This window comes from Carcharhinus amblyrhynchos, chromosome 30 (assembly GCF_965287045.1).
Source record: "Carcharhinus amblyrhynchos chromosome 30, sCarAmb.v2.hapA, whole genome shotgun sequence".
Classification (NCBI taxonomy): domain Eukaryota; kingdom Metazoa; phylum Chordata; class Chondrichthyes; order Carcharhiniformes; family Carcharhinidae; genus Carcharhinus; species Carcharhinus amblyrhynchos.
The window spans coordinates 7,861,834-7,887,191 of record NC_137353.1 but is presented as its reverse complement, the minus strand read 5'-3'; the positions used below and the strand labels follow the sequence as shown (position 1 = coordinate 7,887,191).

The 25,358-nt window shown below is 39.5% G+C and overlaps 1 protein-coding gene across 5 annotated transcripts in view; it reads right to left on the bottom strand.

The window, feature by feature from the left end:
• The window catches only part of rerea (arginine-glutamic acid dipeptide (RE) repeats a), a 529,737-nt gene that overhangs the window by 428,083 nt on the left and 76,296 nt on the right, over positions 1–25,358 (bottom strand). The gene's annotated exons all lie outside the window — the stretch shown is intronic.

Here is a 25,358-nt window from a genome sequence, read left to right as displayed (position 1 = left end):
TACATCATTATAAATTAGCCTGCCAGCAATTCATACCCCTTGTATCATTTTCTCAAATACAACTTGTACAAAATAAACTCTTTTCCTATTAAAAAAATCTCAATCTTCCAACTGGATGTAAGAAGTGTGTTCTTGTAGTACAAATCATTTGCAATGCTCAACTATTACACTTTATAGGAGTGAACAGATACGTCATTCATCTTCATTTTGTTACGGTCATTCCTTTTTCATCTCTCTCCTCTACTATAGATATTGGTACCTTGCCACAGCATGATTCCACAGGCAAAGGGTGACCCTCTGTTAGCTCAGCCAAGTGACTATCATGCTCATGAGCCTTCAACGTGTTCACCCCCAATCCTAATTCCATCATCTTCACGTATCATTGGATAGTGAACAAATGAGAGACATCAAGTTCCCCAGCTGAACCCAGGGGTGATGAGGCTAATTTTTAACACCTTCACAATATCTCAGCTGAGGTCAACCACATTAGCACAGACCAAGGTTTTTACACCTAGAACTTTCTCGTGTGTGTAGCTCAGCAACTCGCTGGATAACTGCTGAATAATCAGGGAAGTTCTATTTTTCTAAATGTGTAACTTATTTATTACATAACAATGTCAATAATGGACAGTTAACCTGTTGATGAAGCCTGTAACACCACCAGATTCCAAAAAAATCACAAGCCTTGCATGTTCTTGACTGAATAATGGGCTCTTTGAGAACCAAACAGAAAAACATTTCAGAATGATTTTAAACTATTGCCAGAATCTAAATTGGCGATTTAACCTTCCAACAGAAATGCAAGAACAATCCAAAGTTCGGTCTTTAAAATAATCATGTCTAGTCGTGAAGAAATAGCATGCATCTAGGTGATCAGTAATGAAGCTAGCTAGTACTTGTGGTTTGAGGCCTTAAAACATTAAACCTCACTGAGCAAGAGGTCATGTGATGTAAGCAAGCTCTGGCACTACTCATTTCTATTCAGAAGCACAACCCATAATTATCCAATCCTGATTCGTATAATATGCTCTTGGAAGGTTCTGGCTGAATTTTGGCAAAAGGGATCTGAGTTAAGTCAAGAAAACCTTTGAATGACGGACGCAGTCGGAGACAGCCAGGGTAGGCCCAGATCATAGAACAGAGAATCCTACAGTGCAGAAGGAGGCCATTCAGACAATCGTGTCTGCACTGACCACAATCCCACCCAGGCCCTATCCCGGTAACCCCACATATTTACGCTGCTAAGACCCTGACACTAGGATCAATTCAGCATGGCCAATCCACCTGACTTGCACATCTTTAGACTGTGGAAGGAAACCTGAGCACGCGGTGGAAACCCATGCAGACACAGGAAGAATGTGTAAACTTCACACAAATAGTAACCCAAGGCCAGAATCACATAGTGGTGGTTTCGCTGGTGAGCAGGCCCATGTTCAGTGATGCTGCTGACCTCAAGGTGATGGCTATTATAAGAAGGTGTGGATGACAGTCTTAGCTCCTTGGCATAGAATATTGGTGTTCATGTTGATGATCTGCAAGATACCCGAAACAGAATGTCTGAAGTGGAAAACAGAATGCTGTCTGTGGGCAGGGTAGTTTCCTCAGTGGGTGGGGGTTCACCTTCAGCTTTTGGAAATTCTGCTGCTTGTATGTTGTACAGCCTGCCTGACTGAGGGATGGGACCAGACAAGGAGTACACAAGCACCCAATCTACCCGGGGATTCTGAGAATGAATTCACATCCAAATTTGAGAATTGGTCTCCATGCTTTCACAACCTTGATTTGAGGGTATCTCAAGTTCAATGAAGCACATTGCATCTGCTCTTTAAGACTTGTGGTTGGGTTGGTCGAAGATTCCGACCACTGGTCTTACATTGTCTTGTCCTTAACTGTTTGTCGAGGAGGGTTGGAGGAGGCCAGACATTCTGGGTCCTTGCCACCTGCCAGGACCTAGGCTTTTCGACAATGACATGGTGGAGTGCAGAGATTTCAGTGAAACTCTGCATGAATCCTGGATATTGCTCGACGATCCTGTCAATGCTTTGGCCTTTTCAAGTTACATTATCCTGCAATTCATCATTAATCCAGAACTTTGTTCCCTTAAGATTGTAATCCTGATTTTGTGATTCTAGATGTATAATATAGGAGCACAGAGGCATTTGTCGCCAGTCATTCCTGTTGTATTGTGAAAATCAGAATTGCTTGTTTTGTTTTTCTGATGGTTTTCATCCATCTGCATGCTCCAACAATGGAGCGAGAGAGGCCGTAGTTTAATTGTTTGGGGGCCTCCTCCTTTCCACTGGGGAGTATGCTGAATTGGTTTTATGACATAAGTGTTGTGCGGTATTTACCTTCATTTTTGTTTCATGTGCTGTAATCCTTGTATTTACCCTGAGGAAGTGCAGCCTTTTGGACCTTTCACTTTTTTGGATAAGTAAGGAGGGAACCGAGTGCAGGGTGTCGAAATTTGCTGATGACACCAAGATTGGGGGAAAGGCAAATTGTGCGGAGGGTGTGGAGAGTCTGCAGAAGGATCTAGATAGGCTGGGCGAATGGGCCAGGAAATGGCAAATGGAATTTAATGTTGGCAAGTGTGAGGTGGTCCACTTTGGTAGGAAGAATGGTAGGAAGGACTATTACTTACGTGGCGAAAAACTGCAGCAGGCGACGGTGCAGAGGGACCTCGGGGTCCTTGTGCATGAGTCGCAAAAACCCAGCTTGCAGGTGCAGCAGGTGGTCAGGAAGGCGAATGGGATGCTGGCCTTCATAGCGAGGGGGATTGAATATAAAAGTAGGGAGGTCTTGCTGCAGCTGTATAGAGCATTGGTGAGGCCGCAGCTGGAGTACTGTGTGCAGTTTTGGGCGCCGCACCTGCGCAAGGATATTTTGGCCCTGGAGGGAGTGCAGAGGAGGTTTACTAGGCTGATACCGGAGTTGAGGGGATTGAGCTATGAGGAGAGGCTGAATAAACTAGGCATGTACTCGTTAGAGTTTAGAAGAATGAGGGGAGATCTCATTGAGACGTATAAGATGATGAATGGGATGGATAGGATAGAGGTGGAGAGACTCTTCCTGCTCAAAAAAGACAGTAGGACTAGGGGGCACAGCCTCAAGATAAAGGGGAGGCGGTTTAGAACGGAGTTGAGGAGGAACTTCTTCACTCAAAGGGTGGTGAATCTCTGGAATTCTCTGCCCGTTGAAGTGGTGGAGGCTGCCTCGCTAAATATTTTTAAGACGCGGGTTGATGGGTTCTTGATAAGAGAGGGGATTAAGGGTTATGGGGAGAGGGCGGGAAAGTGGAACTGAGCCACAACAGATCAGCCATGATCTTATTGAATGGCGGGGCAGGCTCGAAGGGCTAGATGGCCTACTCCTGCTCCTATTTCTTATGTTCTTATGTTCTTAATGCCATAGCAGGATGGTGGGTAGTTGGTTTGGTACAGAGCTAGTTGGTATGAACATATAAGTCCTTGTTGCTGGTGAGGAGAATCCCACATTAGAACTATTGGGGTCACATTTTTCTTTTGTGATTCTGTTATTCTGGGATTTAGGAATCCTTGCTCGTTTCCTGAGAAAGTACAGACATATCACAGGTCCTGGAAAAGACTAGGTTTTTTTTTTCATTGTTGGCGTGGAGAAATGTTTTGATTTACAACCAGGCATAGTTGACAAATTCTTAGATATCTAGCTTTGTTATGTTGAACTTCTTTTTTGATTTGGCTGCATGGATCATGGCAGTGGTTATTGATTACTTGGTTCATGAAAGGAAGGGGTGGGGATGCAGTATCACATTCCTTGCAAGGTCATGCTGGTCTGTTCCTGATATTCTTCCTGTGGAAGTGCATACTGAAATACTACATCTGATGTTTACTGGATAATCCTGATGCCTCTCTCTCTTTGGAACTTCATTTCTTTATCCAGGGTATGTGGGTGTCAATATAGATTTCTATTTGTTATAGTCAATCCCTGAGGGTTACCTTTGTCTTGTTGGAAGGAGGGGGTCGTATCTCTCCCCAAGATAACTTGGTGATGGGTGTCATGACATTTGTCTTCTTGTCAGTATGGTTTCCTTAGTGAAATATGGTTTAAATTCTTTGGTGATGGGGACCCTGATTAGTGCCTTTGATGTGGCTGGAGAGAAGAGAGGCTTGTTGTGTTGTGAGCCTCGACAAGGTGTGCAAATCCTTGGCTTGCGGGCTCCTGTATGAAAGTACATGCTGACTCACCACATCTTGGACCAATGGCATTATCCTGCTGTCCCCCTTTTTCTGGCTTATCCTTTTATTACCTGGAGATCCTGGGATGGCCCCAGTTGGTTGTTTATTACCCCATAATGGATCCCATATATTGTGCAACTATATCTTATCCTGTGGAGAAGGGTATGCACCATGGGGCCAAGTGCTCACAGTTTTACCCTGTTATCCCCCGCTCTTTCTGGTAGCCTTTCTTTAGAAAGAAGTCTCACAATACCAGCTTAAAATCCAACAGGTTTATTTGTTGCAAACACCACAAGCTTTCTGAACAGGCTGTCCCTTCGCCAGGTGGGTGGGAGTTCTGATCACAAACAGGGCACAAAAACACAAACTCAATTTACATGAATAATGATTGGAATGTGAGTCTTCAGCGGTCACAGGCATTCGGCCTAGTGTTCTCCAAGGCGGCCTTCACGACACATGACAGCACAGAGTAGCTGAGCAGAGACCGATAGCCAAGTTCCGCACACATGAGGACGACCTCAACCGGGATCTTGAGTTCATGTCACACTATCTGTAACCCCCACAAATCCCTGGACTTGCAAAATCTCACTAACTTTCCTGTCTGGAACAATACACATCCTTTTAACCTGTGCTTAATGTCTCTCCACTCACACTGTACCTTTAAGCCTTGATTGGCTGTAAAGACTCACATACATTCGTGTAAATTAAGTTTGTATCTTTGTGCCCTGTTTGTGATCAGAACTCCCACCCACCTGATGAAGGGACAGGCTGTTCCAAAAGCTTGTGGCATGTGCTACTAATAAACCTGTTGGACTTTAAGCTGGTGTTGTGAGACTTCTTTCTGTTTTTACCCCAGTCCAATGCCAGCATCTCCACATCAGGCCTTTCTTTATCTATATGGGAGGAAACACCAACTACAAGAATTGCAATAATTGATAATTGGAATAATTTGTATGAATATTCATTGATCTTTTCCGTATATTTATGTGACATAATGGTCATTCTATACTGTAATACCCCCCCTTTACTTTATATGTTAAATGCAATCAGTTCTCAAAACTTACATGCTCAGAATAAGATAGCAGAGGAAAACCTGATCATGGAACATTGCTCCAAAGAAGACAACATAAAAACGTAACCACTGATTTTAAACAAGTAGCAAAGCAGAATATGCACTCTTAAAGTTTAAAAGTTTTATTTACTAGTCACAAGTAAGGCTTACATTAACACTGCAAGAAATTACTGTGAAATTCCCCTAATCGTCACAGTCCAGCACCTATCTGGGTCAATGCATGTAACCAGTACATCTTTCAGACTGTGGGAGGAAAATGGAGCACCTGGAGGAAACCCACGCAGACACAGGGAGAACTTGCAAACTCCACACAGACAGTGACCCAAGCCAGGAATCGAACCCAGATCCCTGTGAAGCAGCAATGCTAACCACTGTGCTGCTATGCCACCCCTTGGTATTAATAGTATAAATATTACTTAGTATTAATGCTATGACACAAATCTGAAGATTTAGATATTTCAATGGATGAATCCTGCATAAACTGTACACAACGGAATACTGCTGAGCTACAGACCTATTTTGGGCTATCTTCATTTAAATGTAGAGATTTAGGACAGAGAATGCCACAATTCATAGAACATTAGCTTCAGGACAGAATAGTCTCATCTCAGGGACTTAAAGTACAAAACAAGGTTTTGTCAACACCCTGGGACAGGGTACTGCTCAAAAATCAGAGCAGCCAAAAAGATTATTAAGTAGAGGGTGCTCTTTTGAAAGCAAATTACTGCAGTTCTGGAAACGGAGAATAAAAAGAGAAAAGGCTAATAATACTCAACACTTCTATAGCATCCTTGGAGAAAGAAAGAGTTAAAGTTCAAGTCAAAGTTTCATGTCGAGGACCTTGCATCAGGTTCTTGCGAACCAGAAGCTCGGTCATATAGTCAGGGAAGGCAGAAGATCCTTCTCTGAACTTCTAAATTTAAAAGAAAATCACCCCATCATGTCTACTCTGATAAAAATGTAAAACATGAACCAGTTAAAAAGAATTAAGAAAACACTGGAAAATCTTAGCAGGTCTGGCAGCATCTCAGGAGCGAGAATAAAGCCAACGTTTCGAGTCAGAATGACTCTTCGTCAGCACTCTGAGATTTTCCAGCATTCTCTGTTTTTGTTTTGGATTCCAGCGTCCACAGCATTTTGCCTTTATCAAAAGAATTAAGGTTGTAGCAAGATGATTTTGATTCTCCATCCTGCCCTCATCTCTCTCTTTGTAAATGCCCATTTCCTTACAGCTGAAGAATCCTGCAAGAATTTTACTTATTTCACTAATGTTGCATCTGCATTTCAGCAGTAATTTGAATAAAGAGCATTCAGTTATATTTGGAGTCTCAGTAGTTTGCAATTTATATCTCCTACAAGTCCAGGCAACAGGTACCACCTCTCTACTTCTGAGGGCTCTGCTCAAAAGGTCTTCATCTACTAACATTTTTGACTTCCGTGCCGCCTCTTTCCCAATTCTCTTAAACCCTGAAAGTTCACTCCACGAAGCATTTCCCTTTTGTGCGAAGAATCTCTACCTTCAGCAACTCTTAATTTTATAGAAAGCTGGTGGAATTTTGTTCCAATTGTTGGGAGTCTCTTCACACTTTCTATTCTCCTGGTCAGGATATCTAGAGAAAAGTAAAGTCACCCAATGGACAATCCCTTCACGAGTAGCATCCGACCTTCTTTTCGATTGGTACTTACTGGGTTAAGTTAGCTCAGTCATCCAACATTCATGCAAAATACAGCAACCCTGTAAAGGTTTTCATTTGATATCGAGTTCACACCAAAAATGTTAACTTGTCTGTGTACTCAACACTGATACTAATCTTCCACTGAATATTTCAAGGATTTTCCATTTTTGTCTCAAAGAAAATATGCTAGATTGACCAAAGTTAGCAACCATTTCCATCAACCAAGCTTCAATAATTTTATTTTGAGGATGTCGCAAGCTGCACAAGGTGAGGAGCCAGCAACACAGGCATTGATCTAATGCCAATGTCAAACAGCTTTTCACAGCTCTATTTTGTCAATATTGCTATGTTCATTATTTGTCTCAAATTGCTATTTTTTTCTCCAAATGTATTATAAATGCTCTCCCTATTCCCGGTTTCTTGGCCATGTTGTAGTCATTTATTTCTGCTCTAACTTATTCGTTCCAGATCCTGAAAACTGTGGCACTCAAACTTCAACATCTGACATTTAAAAATGCCAGGTTTGCCAACAAATTATTCTAATTGCCTCATCTTCTATCCTAACCTTTTCAGTCTTGATTTCCAGCGGTGTGGATCATTCGCCCTTACCCTAGGTTTCTCAATAAAGAAGAGGTTGTCCAGTTGTCTGGTAGTCGGCTCCCTAGAGTTGGCCAGGACAGCTGCTGTTGGTGCTTAACAAATCCGCATTATACAGTGCATTCACCAACTCACTCTGATCAATACCCAGGAGATCCACTAATTGCTTAAAACAGAAAGTCAGAAAAAATAAGAGAGGTTCTCAAATTAATTCAAAATTACTTGCGAGTATTTTGTTTTTAAAAGAGGCCCTTGACAGAAAGACTTGCTCATCAAAACATGCACTGGAAGCCAAATCACAGCACTATCATTTCTCACCTTGATGACTTTAAATCACACACAAAGATTGAAACAAGTTAGTGAAAATTCCTTACAGCGATGCAAGTGTCTGCATTTCTACAAATGGAACTGAAAAGATGAAAAGACTAATTTTTATCCAATCCAAAAGTTCTACAGCAGATAAATATGCAAACAGATTTCGCTTGGGTATAAAAGGCAAGGAACCAAGAAATACAGATGCATTAATTTATGGGAGCAATTCGCCTCAATTGGCACATTTGGCAGTGAAATTGCTAATGTTACAATTCTACCTATAATTCACCAATAAAAAACACAATTGAATCAGATGCAGAGTGCCACTCCTACAGACCCTCCTGGACTTTTGAATGTGGACAGATTGAAATGTTATTCATATTTTTGATTATGTGTCATTTGATTTTAGCAACCCAGAATTTCTTAGATAAGTGATATACCAATTGCAATAGCTGGGCTCAACCTATTCTATCTGCCATCCTGTTACACAGCTTTTCCTTTTGTTCTCCTGCCCAACCCAACAACTCTGCTTTGTTTTTTGTACTTGCTTAAAACCTGGCTACATCTCAATCTCTTTCCGGGTGCAAGGTTGTCAATCTAAAACACTAACTTTGTGTGTTTCTCTTTACAGATGTTGTTGGATCCACTCAGTATTTCCAGCATTTTCTGTTTTTATTTGGTTGTTTCTAATGCTTGTGTTCATTGTGAAATAAGGAGTTTGAGAGTTCAATAGATCAAATATTTCACACCAAGTAACTTAAACTATGCCCTCACTGAATGGGGCAGCATAAATTATACATAAGAGATTAAATTCTAAAAAGGCAGAACATTCTGAAAATCTCATGATACTAACATTGCTGGCCCATCAACATCTTACGTACAAAGATGGTCAGAAAAAGCACAGACCATTTGTCAAAGCTGCTTCCTGTTTTGTAGTAGGATCTGCACCCAAAACATCTACCTTTCCAGATGCCGATGAGACAGAGGTGTATTTACAGCATTATCTGCTTTTATTTTGGAGTAAAGAACATAAAGAGATCTTAAAAGTTCTGACTTTTAAGGTTAACTTTCAGTACTAATCTACTGTTAGGATAAATGCAGTTTAAATCCAGAATCAGGTTGCGTTTTACATTTGCGTTTATACACAAAAAAAAGTTGATGCAAGTGAAAAAATTACTTCATAGATTCAATAGTTATAGCATAAATGCACCCTTCAAACCACTACTATATATTTAAAGAAACAGCCCCATTATTTTCTTATGAAACAGGAGAGTGTCCACTCACTCCTTGGAGTCTGAAATTAAATTTCTATTTTTTTCTTGAAGTTTACCTTGAAGTCCCTTGCACAGGGAAAATGCAATCAAGTTGCTTGATTAAATTGTTGCTAGTGGGCAATATCTGCAGATAGTGGATGATGAACACTTTTTCAGTGAAATCAATTGTATTGGCTCAAAGCATTTAGAATTTATCTTTGTAAACCTCCGAATGCTGCTGTACCATATAGCACACAACCTGCTGTAATTGGGAAAATTCAGCTTAAATAAGTCAGCAGCACCAATATAACTTCTATGATCCACAGAGTGCAATCCATGAAAACAACTTGAGCAAAAGACCAGCTCTGCACAGAACAAAGGAATGAACCAAACAGAAGAAAAAATGCATTATCTAAAGGGGTCTTTAACACCATTAGGGTGTTGATATTTAATTTCATATACTTATTGCAGTATAGTACCAGAAACTATACTGCAATATCTCTGCTCTCCTCCACCAAGCAGCACAAGTGTACCCAAATTACTGAGAATCTTAAAATTAGACTCAGGTAAGCAAAATCCATTTTCCAGTTTATAAGGAGAGGCATAGTGGTTAGTATAGCACCAGGGACCCAGGTTTGATTCCCGGTTTGGATCACTGTGCAGAGCCTGCATGTTCTTCCTGTGTCTGCATGGGTTTCCTCTGAGTGCGCTGGATTCCTCCCACAATCTGAAAGACGTGCTGGTTAGGTGCGTTGGCCATACTAACTTCTCTCTCAGCGTTCCTGAACAGGTGCCAAAGTGTGGCAACTAGGGGATTTTCACAGTAACTTCATTGCAGTGTTAATGTAAGCCTACTTGTGACACTAATAAATAAACTTTAAACGAGATACATAAGTCAGAGCAGTAATGTGCAACCTAGGCTATTAAGTCAGTCACGAGTGGCCTCCCTTTATCTCAGTGGGCCACAAGATTGAAACCAGGCTTGTTCACTAACCAGGGCCCCAAGAATAAAATAAAATACATTTAGTATTTTCTGTAACTTGTTATTTAATAACAAGTTACAGAAAATGTTCGATCACTTGCATATTAATAGAACCATCATCAACTTCAAATAGTTAAAAACAAAGAAATATGTACCCTTGGGATGCAACGCACAGCTCTCAGTCAACATTGTGGCAATCAGCTTGGACCTCACATCACTTGCCATTGCTTTACATGTGAATCACTTCAGTCATACTGGTAGAAAAAAACTGTATGGATGGAAACGAGCGGAACATAGCAACCCTGCATATGGGCAAATGTCAACAAATGTCTCATGGGCTGCATTCAGAATCCAGATGGGCCACATGTGGTCCCTGGCCACAGGTTGCCCACCAGAGTAGGTGAAATAAGAAGGGACACAGCCGCCTGACTCAAGAGTGGCTGAAAGGTGGTTGCGCACATCAAACTGCACAATTTTAATAATTAAAAGTGTAACTTATCTTCAGTATTATTTGTCCTCTTAAGTACAATGTTTCAGCAGGGAAACCTGCTATAACATGGAAAATCTAAATGTCTAAGCAACAAAACAAGTTGCAATAACAAAGCAAACCCTGAACAGCAGAAACTAGGCTGTTCAAGACTAAACAGAAGACTCTACATCACACAGAATAGCTGACCTGGATAGTATGCCACTGGGGTTGTAACACGATCAAGGGAATCAAATGACTCTGAACTGTGAGCAAACCACCTCATTGTGAGGTAACCTCCTAAAGAGAAAAAATTATAATTGGACTTGTGAATTTGTGAAATAAACTACCAGCAAACACAATGAATATTTAATCTTTTATAAATCATTCAAGACAGAGTGGGGAACCTCAATGAGGATTGGATGGAAGATGACAACATACACTCAACTACAGTATACACAGTCTATGCTGATTAAAAGTCTAATTTGCTGACAGAAAATAAATTACTTCAACCTTCAGAACTGCCACACCATAAATTCATCTTCTCATTTTTGGGCAATGTTTAAGTAGAAAAAATGTTTTATAAATGCTTTAGAAATTTGAAGTGATCAGGCACTGATGCTTTTCCTATCAATAGATATGAGCATTGGAACTGAAAGAATGACAGGTGGGAAAACCAGTTATGAAGAAAGGATACACACCAGGGAACTGTTAGATATGACATTAGTTATCCAATGGGAAGACCAGAACAAACAATAAACAGCAAAAGTCGACAATAAGTTATGATACAGGATCTGCTCATTTGGATAAATGTCCTTGCTATGGGAATAAACAGATTTAATACTTTCCAACTCAGAATGTGTCAGATTTTGGAGTACAAGGGTTGGCTGTCACCAAACTAAGTGGAAGCATCATGGAGGAAGGGGAAAAAAATATTAATGCTGCAATTATTAGATTACAGCTCCAAAGACTTTTTTTTAATTGGCTCAGCAAGGTCTCATGTTCACCCATGGTAATTACTTTGAACATTAATTTAACTTCTGAAACACAATTGATGAGAAGGGCATGAATCAATAGTAAACACTTTGTACAACACCAAAATATGAACCAAAACGTTTCTGAGAAAATCATTCTTTTACATGGTGTCCACAACGTAGCCCACAATACAAAGGAATGAACGTGGATGAAGCCATACCTAGAAATTCTCTCTTCAGGAGGATGTTAATAGCAGGAGAAAAAAAGTAGCAGGGCAAAAAGGTTTAGGAGCGTAGTGTTTCAAAGAGTAGGGCCAAGACAGCTGACAGTTCTGCTAATAAGGGAAAGTAAATGAGTGAGTACAGGAAGCAAGAGAACTGGAGAATACGAGCTGGGCTATAGAGTTCCAGAAGCAGCAAAGAAATGGAGACATTTGAGAAATAATTTTGAAATCAATGTGTAGAGGGACAGGGAACAAAGGCTCCTGAGCTAGCAGGACTTGATGTGGGTGAGAATATTCACCAAAGTTTTAAACAAATTGGAGTTTGGGTAGGGTGAAGCTCAAACGGGCCACAAAGTATTTGGGGAAATAAAGCCCGTGATAAATTCGTGGATAAGTCTGGAGTGGCAGCAAAGAACAACAAGAAACACTGTGGAAAGCAAAGCAAGAGGCCATGCTAATAGATAGAACATGGAGTTTGAAGCTTGCCTTCCAGTAAAACATGACACCAAAACTGTGCACCAACTGGTGTAACCTAAGCAAGCAGAAAGCATCAAGGGACAAGATTACAGAGTTCATATAGGATAGCCGAGTAACAAATTAATTTATCTCAATCATCTGATCTACGATTCAATGTCAAATCAACAGCCTGATAAAGTTAGTTTTGAAATTCAATGTGTTGATGGAAAGGGAAGGATGTGTATCAACATACATAGTAAAGCTGACCTCCGAATCTGAGCTTGCCTGACGGTTGGAAATGTATTAAACTTACCTCTTTGACAAAGTTTTTATTCATCTGGCCCCAAATCTCCCAATATGGCTCGGTGCCATATAAAGTTTATGATGCTCCTGTGAAGTGCCTCAGGATGTTTTGTTATGTTAAGGGTACTATGCAAGTTGTTGCTGTTGTTACTTTGTAATGCACCACAGCACCAGAATTCTTAAAGCAATTTGTTTTCTTCTCTTCTGGAATGCAATTATTGAATACTCTCCACCTTTCATATCATTCAGTTTTAATTTTGGTTCCACGCACTATTGAAAGGGCACACAGGCAAAAGCCAAATATAGTTACAGCATGAAAGTATTCTACATAACCATCAGAAGAGACGAGCAAAACCCAGAAATAAAGTTTTGTTCAAATTCCTCTTCTTCACCCTTGAGGTAGCACAAAGACAACAAACTACAGCAATCAAACTGTTCCTTACTCCTCACTCTTTGCCACTGTGCACCAACAAAATTCTCATGTCATTTTTTAAAGTCAATCACATGAGTATGTGAGAAGAATAGATCAAGTCCATCCCATCCTGGGCGAGAGGAGGGATGGATGGATTGAAGAAAGGAAATGCTTATATTTATATAATGCCTTTCAATATCTCAGAATGACTGGAAAGATTTTACAGCTAACATGATAGTTTTGGAATGGCAGGACAGTGATTAGCACTGCTGCCTCACAGCAACAAGGACCGGGTTTGATCTCTGCTTAGCTCACTTTCTGTGCAGAGTTTGCACGTTCTCCCCATGTCTGTGTGGGTTTCCTCCGGTTTCCTCCCACAGTCCAAAAAATGTTGCTGGTTAGGTGCATTGGCCATGCTAAATTCTCCCTCAGTGTACCCAAACAGGCTAGGAGATTTTCACAGTAACTTCATTGCAGTTTTAATGCAAGTCCACTTGTGACACTAATAAATAAACTTACTGTAATATTATAAGAAAGATGGCAGCCAATTTGCATGGCCACATCCCATACAAAGAATGTAATGATGATCAAATAATCTGTTTTAGTGATATTGGTTGAGACACAAATATGGTCCATAGTACTGGGGTGCATTTCTCTAACTCTTGCCCCAGGATCATTTATGTCCACCTGAGAGAGCAGCTAGGGACTTGGCTTAACACCTCGGCATTAAAACGGTGTGTCTTGAAGTAGTATACAACCATGTACACCAATGGCTCACTACTTTACTGTGCAAGTTGTTGCAAGAGGCAAAAAAGGTGGGAAAAAAAACTATCTTGTCTTCCAAGAAATTTATCCCCATGTATGACATGATGTGGTCCAGCCATTTTTGATGGTACAATGCTAATAATGAATGCAACCCAATTCACATACACCAAATATCCCCCACCCAGGTTTTACTAATATAGTGGTTCTGGAATAATTTCATGGACAACAGTGCACCATCATTGTCGACAAGCAGACTCATAAGTCCACTGGAACAGATCAGTAGAATCACTCAATGTGAAAATCAGTTTTTTTCAATCTTAATGGAGTAAAGGACACTTCATGAGCAAAAGCTCTAGACTATGCACATTTCAAAGAGGTCTATAATCTAGTTATAAATTATGCAGCTATATTACTGTATATAAAGTACAGAAATGGCAGAGTAGCTTTTCATCTCCTTTTTAATGAATCCCATTAAAAAGTTCAATAAAGCTTGAAATTTCAGGATTTCTATTCATTCAATTACTAATCCCATCAAAAGGACATGTTTCAGATGCAACTTGTCCACTAATTAGCAACAATGAACTAATCGAAACATCTATAATGGAAATTATCGTGACTAGTCAACATTAACTGTCAGGATCATCACAGAAATTATTTTTACTTAAAACATCCACACCACTCGTCTCTTTCCCTCTCCCTCAAACCTGTGAAAAGTGATTCATAAATCCAGAACTGATGGGGAAAGGTTCATTTATAGTACACCAAAATGTCAGCTCATTGCAAATTCATTGGCTAAAACTGTGAGTCTCATTTAATAGGCCCTATTAAGAACCAAAACAGCAATTTAAAATGCCGACATGTAAAATGCTTGTATTCTTTATTGAAGTGACTTGAAAGAAAACATGAAATGATTTCTATAGTAAACAGAATCTGAATTACCAATCACTATCCAGGGAAAAAAGCCTTTGATTTAAAAGAACATAACCCTATAAAGCATCTTCAGCAAGTCAAATCCAGATGTAATCCATAACTAACAGTGGAACTACAAAAGTAAATTGCCTGCATGCCTCAAAATATTCAGCTGAGCACAATCCAAAGCTGAAATCTCCATTAAGTAAGTTAGGGAGGCCATGAGTAAATAGATATAATTTGAACACATATTAAGCAAATGCAAACAACTTAACAAAGACAAATGAAGCAGACGATAATAGTTTTAAAATTTAAGATAGGCCAACAGATGCATTTCTGTTGATAACGTGGAGATAATGACATTCCATATTGTCATCAAAATAACTAACACATTTGCTGCTGCTAACAGCTAATTAAAATAAAATTGAACTAGTTAGAAACAGGCTGCTCCTATCTCAGTTGAATACTGTTGCCAACCACAACATACCATTAAAATTAGGGCCATATCCCTCAACGAATCCACAACTATATCCAATGTCAGCCATGGCTTCATTGGTAGCATTCTTGTGACTGAATCCACAGCCCTCTGATTCAAAGTCCACACTTGAGCATAATAATCAAGTAAAACAGACAAAATCTGTGTGTTCCTTCTTATTTCCCATGATCAATATGCATGTAGGTAAAATGTGTGCCATCTTATCCTCAGAATGATTGCCCCAATTTGAATCCCATCAGCATATCTTTTGCGTTTTAAAAAAGGTATATTAATTATTATACACCTCTGTTGATGTTTGAAGCTCAATATCTCAACTCACTCGACTCATATACACTATTCCACCCACAAAGGTCAGATACAGAAGGAGGAGGCACAATTCAATACAATTTATGACTGTCTCAGTTGCTTTCATAGCAGACCTGTATTTTCTCAGACACATTAATATTTAGATGAAGTGAAGGTCTTGGAATGCAGAAGATTTTAACTGAGCAATGAGACATCTTTTAATAGTCTGTGTCCACAATTTTAAAGTATCAGCTGAAATTTTATAATTTATCGAAGCATGACATGAGGCTGACAGTCCAGTGCAGTACTGAGGGAGTGCTACATGTCAGAACTATTGGGCGCAATCTTCCCAAGAAAATTTTTTGGAGTGTCAAAAAAGTCTGAAAAGTTCCAGACCTTTTTTTGGCTGAGTTCCCCCACACTATCTAATGCCTAAGCACGCTGGTGAAGCTGAGTGATTGTGATGCCATTGCAAGATGTGTCCTAATCTCCTACTGAACTGGGAGACCTCCTCTCACACCCCCACGGACATTAGATCACCCTCCCCCACCATCTTCATCAGAAGCATGTTCTCCCACAACAAGGGTTTCCAGCATGGGGTACCAGGACTTTCCTGATGAGTCCCCCTGGTGGACAGCCTACATTGCACCCCTCCGCCTCCTTGCAGACCTTTCCCCTGCAGAAGCCCCACAGTCATTGGGAAATCCACATAGCTTCTGAGAGGAGGCCTAACTCAATTAAGCAATGATCAGGCACTTGACTGACCAGTGTTGGGCATTCTCTGGGAATCAGGACGCTGGGAGCAGAAATCCAGTCTGAGAGCTGTCAATCAATGGGAGGCCAGCATCACCTCCTTGAACTGTCTATATTGCTCCAGGTTCTTCAGCAGAGATCCCTGGACACAAGTGAGGGTGGAACGTGGATCGTGGAGAAGGGGTCGTTGGGGAAACAAGGGGGTCAGTCCATCCCCTTCCTAATACACAGTCCCTTGATCAGGCTCCACGCCTTTGAAAGAGCACACCTCTCCATGGCCACATGCAAAACCCAACAAGGTTTGTTGGGCTGCCTTTGGGAGGCACCAAAAAGCCTTGTCTCTTGCCTGTAATTCCTGAGCCACCACTAAATTCCAGGGGGCTCAAGGATATTTGGTGTCAACTGGCTCAATAGCCAGCCAACTTAATCATGGGAGCTCTCCTGCCCTGCCCGCCCCCCAACCACCCCCAGTGGACGGACACACATCCTCTCCCATAATTAACTGGGCCCAGCCGCCATATTTTCATGCATTAAACCTGTTGCAGCTCTAGCTAACATAACTGTATGCAGCAACATAGGACTTGCCTGGTTCAGGCACAATAGGTTATGAACTTTGGTTGCAAAACAAGAGACTGTCCCAACTTGGAAGACCAAAAAGATAACTTGTCCAATTTATATGTATTTCAGCTGACCACTAATGCTCTTTATATTTGCTGAATCAATGCAGTGACATTCATGACTTCAAAATCGATTACCACAAACCCCAATAAAATTTTAATGGAAGAGATTCTTCAATTAAAAAGGGGAACTAAACACCATTACTCAAATAATCCTCAAGTTGTAAGACTTACTTAATGATTCAATTTTTGCTTTCCTACTTTGTAAATCCGTTTTAAATACTACCTTGTGTTTAGTCCTGTCTGTACAATATTCTCTATGTATGTAAGTACTATGTGTCAAAATCAAAAAAATTAATTTACATCATTTTGTACATAATGTCAAAAAGCAAAAATCTAAACACTTGAGAATATAGCACCAGGTTATAAAATAGCCACCCAAATGCTTTAACACTTATTATTTCAGCAGAATAAAGCATCATCTTGCCTCAATTGGTGCTATTATTGGATGTTTTGGTCATTAAATATTTATACACATCTGCCAAAGTGATCAATGTTTTCAAACAAAATTCTTTTGCAACAAATACAAAACTATTCAGTAGGTAATATGTAGTGTTGTCAGCAGGAATCGTTATGGAAATATAGGCAGGCAAAATAATATTGACAGTTACAATATATAAATGAGCATTTAAAAATGTACATACAGTGAAGATTTACTACACAAAAAACCTATCTGCAAGTATCTGTATGTATCAGATTCAAGAATGGGGTTTGCTGACATCTTTAGCTCATTAGGTTGCAACATCCCTGAGCTCTCAAAACTGCCATGTACAAAGCAAAAACAAGCACGTCAGACATGTCCGTCTCATATCTTTTCAGGACTTTAGGAAAGGACTAATGAACGTTAAAACTAATTCCACACTTTATATTATGCCTGTTTATAATTAGTATAAATTTTAAGCTTTGTTTTATTTCTGGGCGTCGCTGGCTAGACCAGCATTTATGGTCCATCCCTTATTGTCCTTGAACTGAATGGTTGTAATGCCATTTCAGAGGGTATTTAAGAGTCAACCACACTGCTGTCTGGAGTCAAATGTAGGCCTGATCAGGTAAGGATGACAGATTTCCTTCCCTCAAGGACACTAATTATAATGATTTGTGATTCCTGCAAGATAAAACATTACCAGCTGGCAGGAAAGCAGAAGTCATTGTGTATGACTGTATATACTAGAACTCTGTTCAAAAACAGGCATCCAACAAAAATCTATACCATCTTCAGCTTTAAATATTTAACAGACTCTTAGTTAATATGTATGTAGTCACAATTGTGTCATAATAAAGGAAAATCCCAAGTTTCAAAAATCCTACACCAACCAAGTCCTGCAAAAGCAATTTTTTACTTTTGTTAGAAGTGGAATGGATTAAAACTTGGTAAATTATCTAGGTAACCAATAACGAAGTTCATCCAATTTGGAGCTCAGTCCTACAGTCAAAGGCAGCCCCAAGTTCAAAGTCTAATCTCTGTCAAATTAATGAATTTTTACCAGAAAAAAAAATCAACCAGATCTTGTTCCTGCCCCAGCCATCCATCCTAAAAGTGCACATTTGTGACGAATGGGCAGGGAAAGGGCCAGATTCAACTGGATAATGCCCCGTGAGTGAATAATATGCCAAGATTCACCATTAAATAACATATGTGGATAAAAGCAAAATACTGCAGACGCTGGAATCGGAAACAAAAACAAAACTAGAAAATCTTAGCTAATCTGACAGCATCTGTGGGGAGAGAATAGAGACAACGTTTCGAATCTGCATGCTCACATTTTTTGGGTAGGAATCCTCCCCCTATTCAGCAAATCCTTTCACCCACTTCTACTATTTCCTCTCCACCTGGACCTCTCCCTTTGGCCTCTTACCTGCTCTTGATCTTTTCATCGCAAATTGTCAGCATGAAACAATCTCTCCACTCCTCTCACCCACTAATTTGCCTCTTTCCAAACTTGCTGTATTTCATTCTTTTACGTCCAATCCTGACCTGGTTATCAAACCCACCGACGTGGGCAGTTGGCTGGCGCAAGGACCTCTACCTTGTACAGGCTGAGCAGCAACTCTCGGACACTTCCTCCTACCTCCCCCCAGACCACAACAAGCCACTGTTTCCAGGACTGTCAATGACCTTATTTCCTCAAGAGATCTTTCCTCCACAGCCTTCAACCTCAGTCTCCCAACCCTGAACAGCCTGCTTCTACCTCCTTCCCAAAATCCACAACAGGACTGCCACGATAGGCCCACTGAGTCAGCCTGTTCCTGCCCCATCAAACTTATTTTGAAAAACATATGTGGATAATGGCCATTGGGCATGGTGCTGAAGGTGGAGGGTGGTCCATAAAATCATAGAATCCCTACAGTAGAGGCGGCCATTCGGCCCCGCACTGACTGTCCAACATCTCACTCAGACCCACCCCCACCCTATCCATACACATTTATCTCACTAATCCCCCTAATCTACTAATCATGGGAAACTAAGGGACAAGTTAGAATGGCCAATCCACCTAACCTGCACATCTTTGAACAGTGGAAGGAAACCAGAGCACCTAGAGGAAATCCTCACAGACACAAGAATGTGCAAACTCCACACAGTCACCCAAGGCGGAATTGAACCCAGGTCCCTGGCGTTGTGAGGCAGCAATGCTAACCATATTCCAGCACTGGCTGAATTATTACTTCAAGAGAGAAGTGGCATGGTAACCTTTTCTTACGACAACAATGCAAACTTAACACAAATTGAGCCCAATGTTTGAAGTTCAAATTGTACAAAATACCATTATAATTGAACATTCCTGAAATTAAAACTCCAAACAAATCTAATTTGAAAGCAGGACAGTATCCAACTCCTCACACAAATTCACATCTATTTTAGCCTTCTGGGCAGCAATTTTTCATTTATCCAAAGGCAGTGATTAAATGCCTTGAAACACAGAAGGATGGTTAGCAGTTTTTTTGTCGCAAGAATAATCGTAGAATACTAGATTCTTACAGCATAGATGAAGGCCATTCATCGGCTCTTCAAATTAGTCCCGTACACCAATGTTTTCCACATAACCCTGCAAATTAGTCCTCTTCAAATACCTGTCCAACGTCCAATTGCTCCTAATATATTCTAGATCTTAACGACCATCTGTGCAAAGTTTTTCTTCACACTGTCTAATACAGCCTGTTATTGTACAAGGTGGAATGTGAGCTTTTCCTGTCCAGCAATGCAAAAAAATCCATTTTCAAATCAGTTGCAAATTTGAACTGGATAGAATTGTCCAATATTTGAAAACCAAACATTTGAACACTGATTGTTGCAGTTTTTCCAATTCATTTTAGCCAGCAGTAGAAATCCAGTATTGCATGAGTAATTAAGGAGTAATCAATGACCATCCACGTATCATAAACATATACTTCCAAAATGATGGTTTTTTTCATGTAGGTGAAAAAACTAATGGCAAGGTGATGTTGAAGGAGCATTCTCTGTATCACATGGGCGGTTTCTTCCAAAATAGCTACTTATTTAAATTCTAAGACAAACAGTTAACAGCCTCCCATCCATGGACTCTGTCTACACTTCTCACTGCCTCGGCAAAGCAACCAGGACCCCATGCACCCCGGACATCCTCTCTTTCACCTTCTTTCATCAGAAAAAAGATGGAATCGTCTGAAGTCATGCACCAACCAACTCAAGAACAGTTTCTTCCCTGCTGCTGTCAGACTTCTGAATGGACTTACTTCCACTAAGTTGATCCTTCGCTACACCCTAACTACGACTGTAACACTACATTCTGCATGCTCTTGTTTCTTTCTCTATGAACGGTATGCTGTGTCTTATTGCACGCAAGAAACAATACTTTTCACTGTATGTTAATACATGTGACAATAATAAATCAAATCAAATCGGCTCAATTCAACTGTGCGGCACAGTGGTTAGCACTGCTGCTTCACAACTCCAGGGACCTGGGTCCCATTCCCGGCTTGGGTCACGTTTGTGTGGTGTTTGCGCGTTCTCCTCATGTCTGCGTGGGTTTCCTCCCATAGTTCAAAGATGTGCGGGTTAGGTTGATTGGCCGTGCTAAAACTGCCCCTTAGTGTCCTGAGATGCGCAGGTTAGAGGGGTTAGCAGGTAAATATGTAGGAATTTGGGGTAGAGCCTGGGTGGAATTGTGGTCGGTGCAGACTCGATGGGCCGAATGGGCTATAATTCTGTGAACTACTATAGCAACCCACATGCACTCAATCAGCACTCTAACCTGCACTTTGGAGTTAAGATTACAGGCCAATATCGAAGGAACAGAAAAGGGTAACATCTCAACATTTTAGCAGCTCCCCATTTGGTGCGTCAAAAGTTTCAGACATTTTGAGATCTCAACTGTCACCAAAATTAGTATCTGAAGTAGTCCAATAAGATTGTTGAAAGCGGAAGTTTACTGCCACAAAAAGTTTATTAATTCCTTCTTTACACGAAAGCAGAAAAAAGATGAAACATAAAATTTCAATCACTGTTTGAAAAAATGAAATCTGCACGAAGTTCTTTAATGAATTTGAAATTTTACTTTACCTAAAATGAATTTACTATCCTCTGCTTTCATTTGAGAGAAATAAATAATTTCCTAAAAATCACAACCAGATTAAAATCCAATGGTATTGTTCCTGAAATAAAAATTAAAATGTTTGTTTACTGAACACAAAGTTTGTAATCAAAGCTTCAGATTTCTGGGAATGCTCATTCCATGAGTGATGTTTGAATCTGAACTGCTTATTTAATTATAATGTTCACGATATACAAATGTCTGAACCTTTCCCAAAGCCTAATCAAAATTATGGTCATCACGTGTGTAGTGACAGAAGAAAAATTGCTACAGTTTACCTATGCAATTCCTGGGTTCAATTTAAATTTGAATAGTTTGGTTTTCAAAATGGATGTTAGCTATTCAATCATGAGACCAAACAAACAATCACACGATTATTTCTCTATATCCACATCACATAATCTTGGAACAAAGTACTTTCTAATTTTATCTTTCATTCCAAAAACCAGTCATGTCTTAATACTTTTTACACTTCTTAATTATTTAAAAAAATTCAAAACACCAGTATTATACCCTAACCTGGCATCTGTAAGAGTTAAATGATTTCAAAAACCACAGACTGCCAGCAATTCTTTTCAGAGATTATATTTCACATAAATAAAATCTAAAATGGATAAACAGTCATTTTTACGGCTTATGTCTAGAACAGTCCTCCATGGTTTAAATTGGGCTAGTTTAGCATCCTTTGGTGAATATTATTTCCTCAATTTTTATTATAAATGCCTTCATAAAATGAGACATATTTTGTTTGGAACAGGTTTAAAAGGTCACAACATTTGTTTTTCTTCAAACTCAGGACTTACAGTCAACATTATTTCAGAAATTTTCACTTCTGTACCATGGCATATAGTATACACTAAAAAAAACAAACACATTAACAGATTCCCATGAGGCTGGTATAAATTTTACAACCTTCGCTTCCTTTTCTATTGTTATATATGGAGGTAAAGTACTTACCCACTTGCCACACTAACAGCTCTGACATAAACTTTACATCAGTCTATTTGATAAATATCATTTTGCTACACCAAGCATTGTATGTAGAAAACATTTCAACTGGCATTCAAATATTTATACGAGTGACAGCAAGGTTTAAGTTTCTAGAATAAAACTTTTTTTAACCATTCACTTCTTCAAATGTCACCTCTTCAGAAAGTGAATTTTACCTTACTGCAGTTTAAATGTCATAACTGAAGCAACACAAAGAATTCGCATCAACATGTCATGCCAAGAGATCTCAACCAATATGGAAAAAATTACTGTTGTAATAAAATTGAAATCATGTTTTATCTAAAGCACCAGGATATCTTTTGTAAGTGCACTTAAATCAGTGCAAAAACCTTGAAGTAATTCAATTCTAGGAGTAGGACACCCCACAACTCCTCTAATTCAGCACAAGAACATGCCTCATTCTGGGATATGAAATGCCAGTGCTGTTTTGCTATTCTTTAATTATATACAAATAGGTTAAAAGAAATTAAACTTGCACATTCTTGGAGTCAAAGACTCAGTTTGATAATATTTGTAAAGGCCAAAAAGGAACATCTGAAACCTTGCCACTTGCATTATGGACTTTGTTGGAACTACAAGCAGATTGTGCACCGTGAAGCTGGTGATGACACTAATGCTCTACTGATCTTACTTAGCACCATAAATCATGAAAAGTTTGCCCAAAAAGGAGCCATTCTGCAGATATAATGTGCACATTACTCACAACTTACGTCTGGTGGCCAACATTATGGTGTTTCAACTGGGTGTATTTAACAAACTGCTCTGAGAAATTAGGCTGCTTTGAAAACTGCTAGAAATACAGCCACGCACCTTAACTGCTTCCTAGTTAGGGGCTCATGGCTCAGTTAAATATTGTTTTGATTCATTTTCCAGGTTTAAATGAAATCATTTGCACTTTGATACATTTTCCACCAGCGTTACTTCACTTACTGACTTGGGTTACTTCAGGCTTGTTGACTTATGAATGCGATCTCATGAGATCAGTGACATTTTGGGCAATTGTGCTTTAAAATAGGTCTAGTCTTTAAATGGCAGAAAGCATCTGCCTGTATCAACTAAATTTAGATTGGTCCAGGCCCATGTTATCCCAGAATCTATTATTTCAAAGCTTTAAAATGCAGTTCACGTACAAGTTAAACAAAGAGCTTTGAAGTCATTTATAAGCTTATAATAACAAAAGTTTAGCATTAATTCATTTGAAGAACGAGTAATGAAATGATCTTTTAACTGCCACTGTAAAATGGATGATTCATCTCATTTGTCGTTCACTGACACAATAGCTGGCATGACCATGACCCCCATTTCAGAAGGCGCTATATTTACAACCAAAACTGTGGATGCTATAAAAGCCCACAAATTACTTTTCCTAAAATTTCATTGCATTGCCAGAAGTATCCCTTGTTGTGAAATTATTAATCATGGAGCTAAAAGCGGCCTTAAAAGATACTACACTTTAAAGCTGCAGCATTGTGCTGCCATTAGCAAACCCCAATGAGAACTGTGCAGGTCAAGATTAACACTGAATTATCAGTGTCAAAAATAGTTTCATTTAGATTCTGCATTTGAAATAATTCTCTGTTACCTCCCTTGCTATACGTGTTGCAAAAAGGCAGAATAACAAATGTAAGGAACTGTAAGACTTTTATTTTTGTTAAAAAATCAGAAGTATTGATTATACTTGAGTGCCCTAAAAATGAAGAATTTAAAGGTGATAATACAAGTAGTTTTATGTTTTAAGTGTTTGCTCATTGAAACACTGTCTCCCCTAAATGTACAACAAATCAGAGTATTGTATATACAATTCACATTCCTTCCCACACTTGCATTTGCTGCAAGGAGTATAAAAAGATAAAAGTTACAGCTTATGTGATATGGAAATATTGGTTCCAGATTTCAAAGAATATGTTGTTTCTAAGCATAGTGCAGGTTGGTGCTATAAATCCATTTGTCAAATTTACACAAATTCTTTCTGATCTCTGCTTCCTGTGGACAATAGCACAGCTGTTGTAAACATAACAGTGCAACACATCAAAACAGAAAAAAAGACGTAAATAGTGCAAGATGTTTTACAGTGTACTCAACCAATACAGGCAAAATTCATTTTACAGCAGTAATTAGGAGCTTGCCATTGTAGTTGTATTGTGGTATTTTGTTCTGGTCACTGGGGAATAAGGAAACAAAGATAACAGAGGAAATTGTGCACTGTATATTCAGATCCTGCTTGCTGTAATCTCAGACACATTGAATGAAGAGTTGAAGCTCAGAAACATGAAACAAAACTCAAGCAAACACACTAATGCGTAAACCCACTAAAACAAACACACCAAGTCATTAAAATTTGTTACTGAAGACCACTCGCTGATGCATCACTTTCAACAGCCATAGAAAATACTAATGTAATCCTAGCCAATTCTATCATGCAGTCAGATCGAATGACATTCCTGGAGCTGCCTGCCAAGCACCAATTGCCAAAGTACAATAATCACTCAAGTACTCTAGGTTTCGGAAGCTTTTCTATCAACAGTTCCAGAGTAGTGTTTTTTTGTGTGTGTATGTGTATTAAACACTTTTTTTGTCTTTTTAATTTTCTCTTTGTGTATAATTAAGACTGCTGGGTGGCTGACTAGGCACGCTGTGCTCCGAGGTGATCGGAGACACATGTGCAACACAGTAGCATGGAGATGATAATGAGACAAAGGCAATAAAGCTTTTGGATTTCTCCACAAAACAAACCTTATACATTAACAGGTCAAGCAGGTCTTACTTTAGTGGTCAGTGTTTGCTAGATCTAAGGCATTGTGTAAACACATGATAAAAAGCTAATCACATACTTTGTACAGTTACCAGACAAAAACATAAAAGGCATTCCACTTTCAGACACTCCCACACAAGTTCTGCCACATTAGAAAAATAGTGATAAAAGAGATAACTGAAAGGAAAAGGTTTTTGT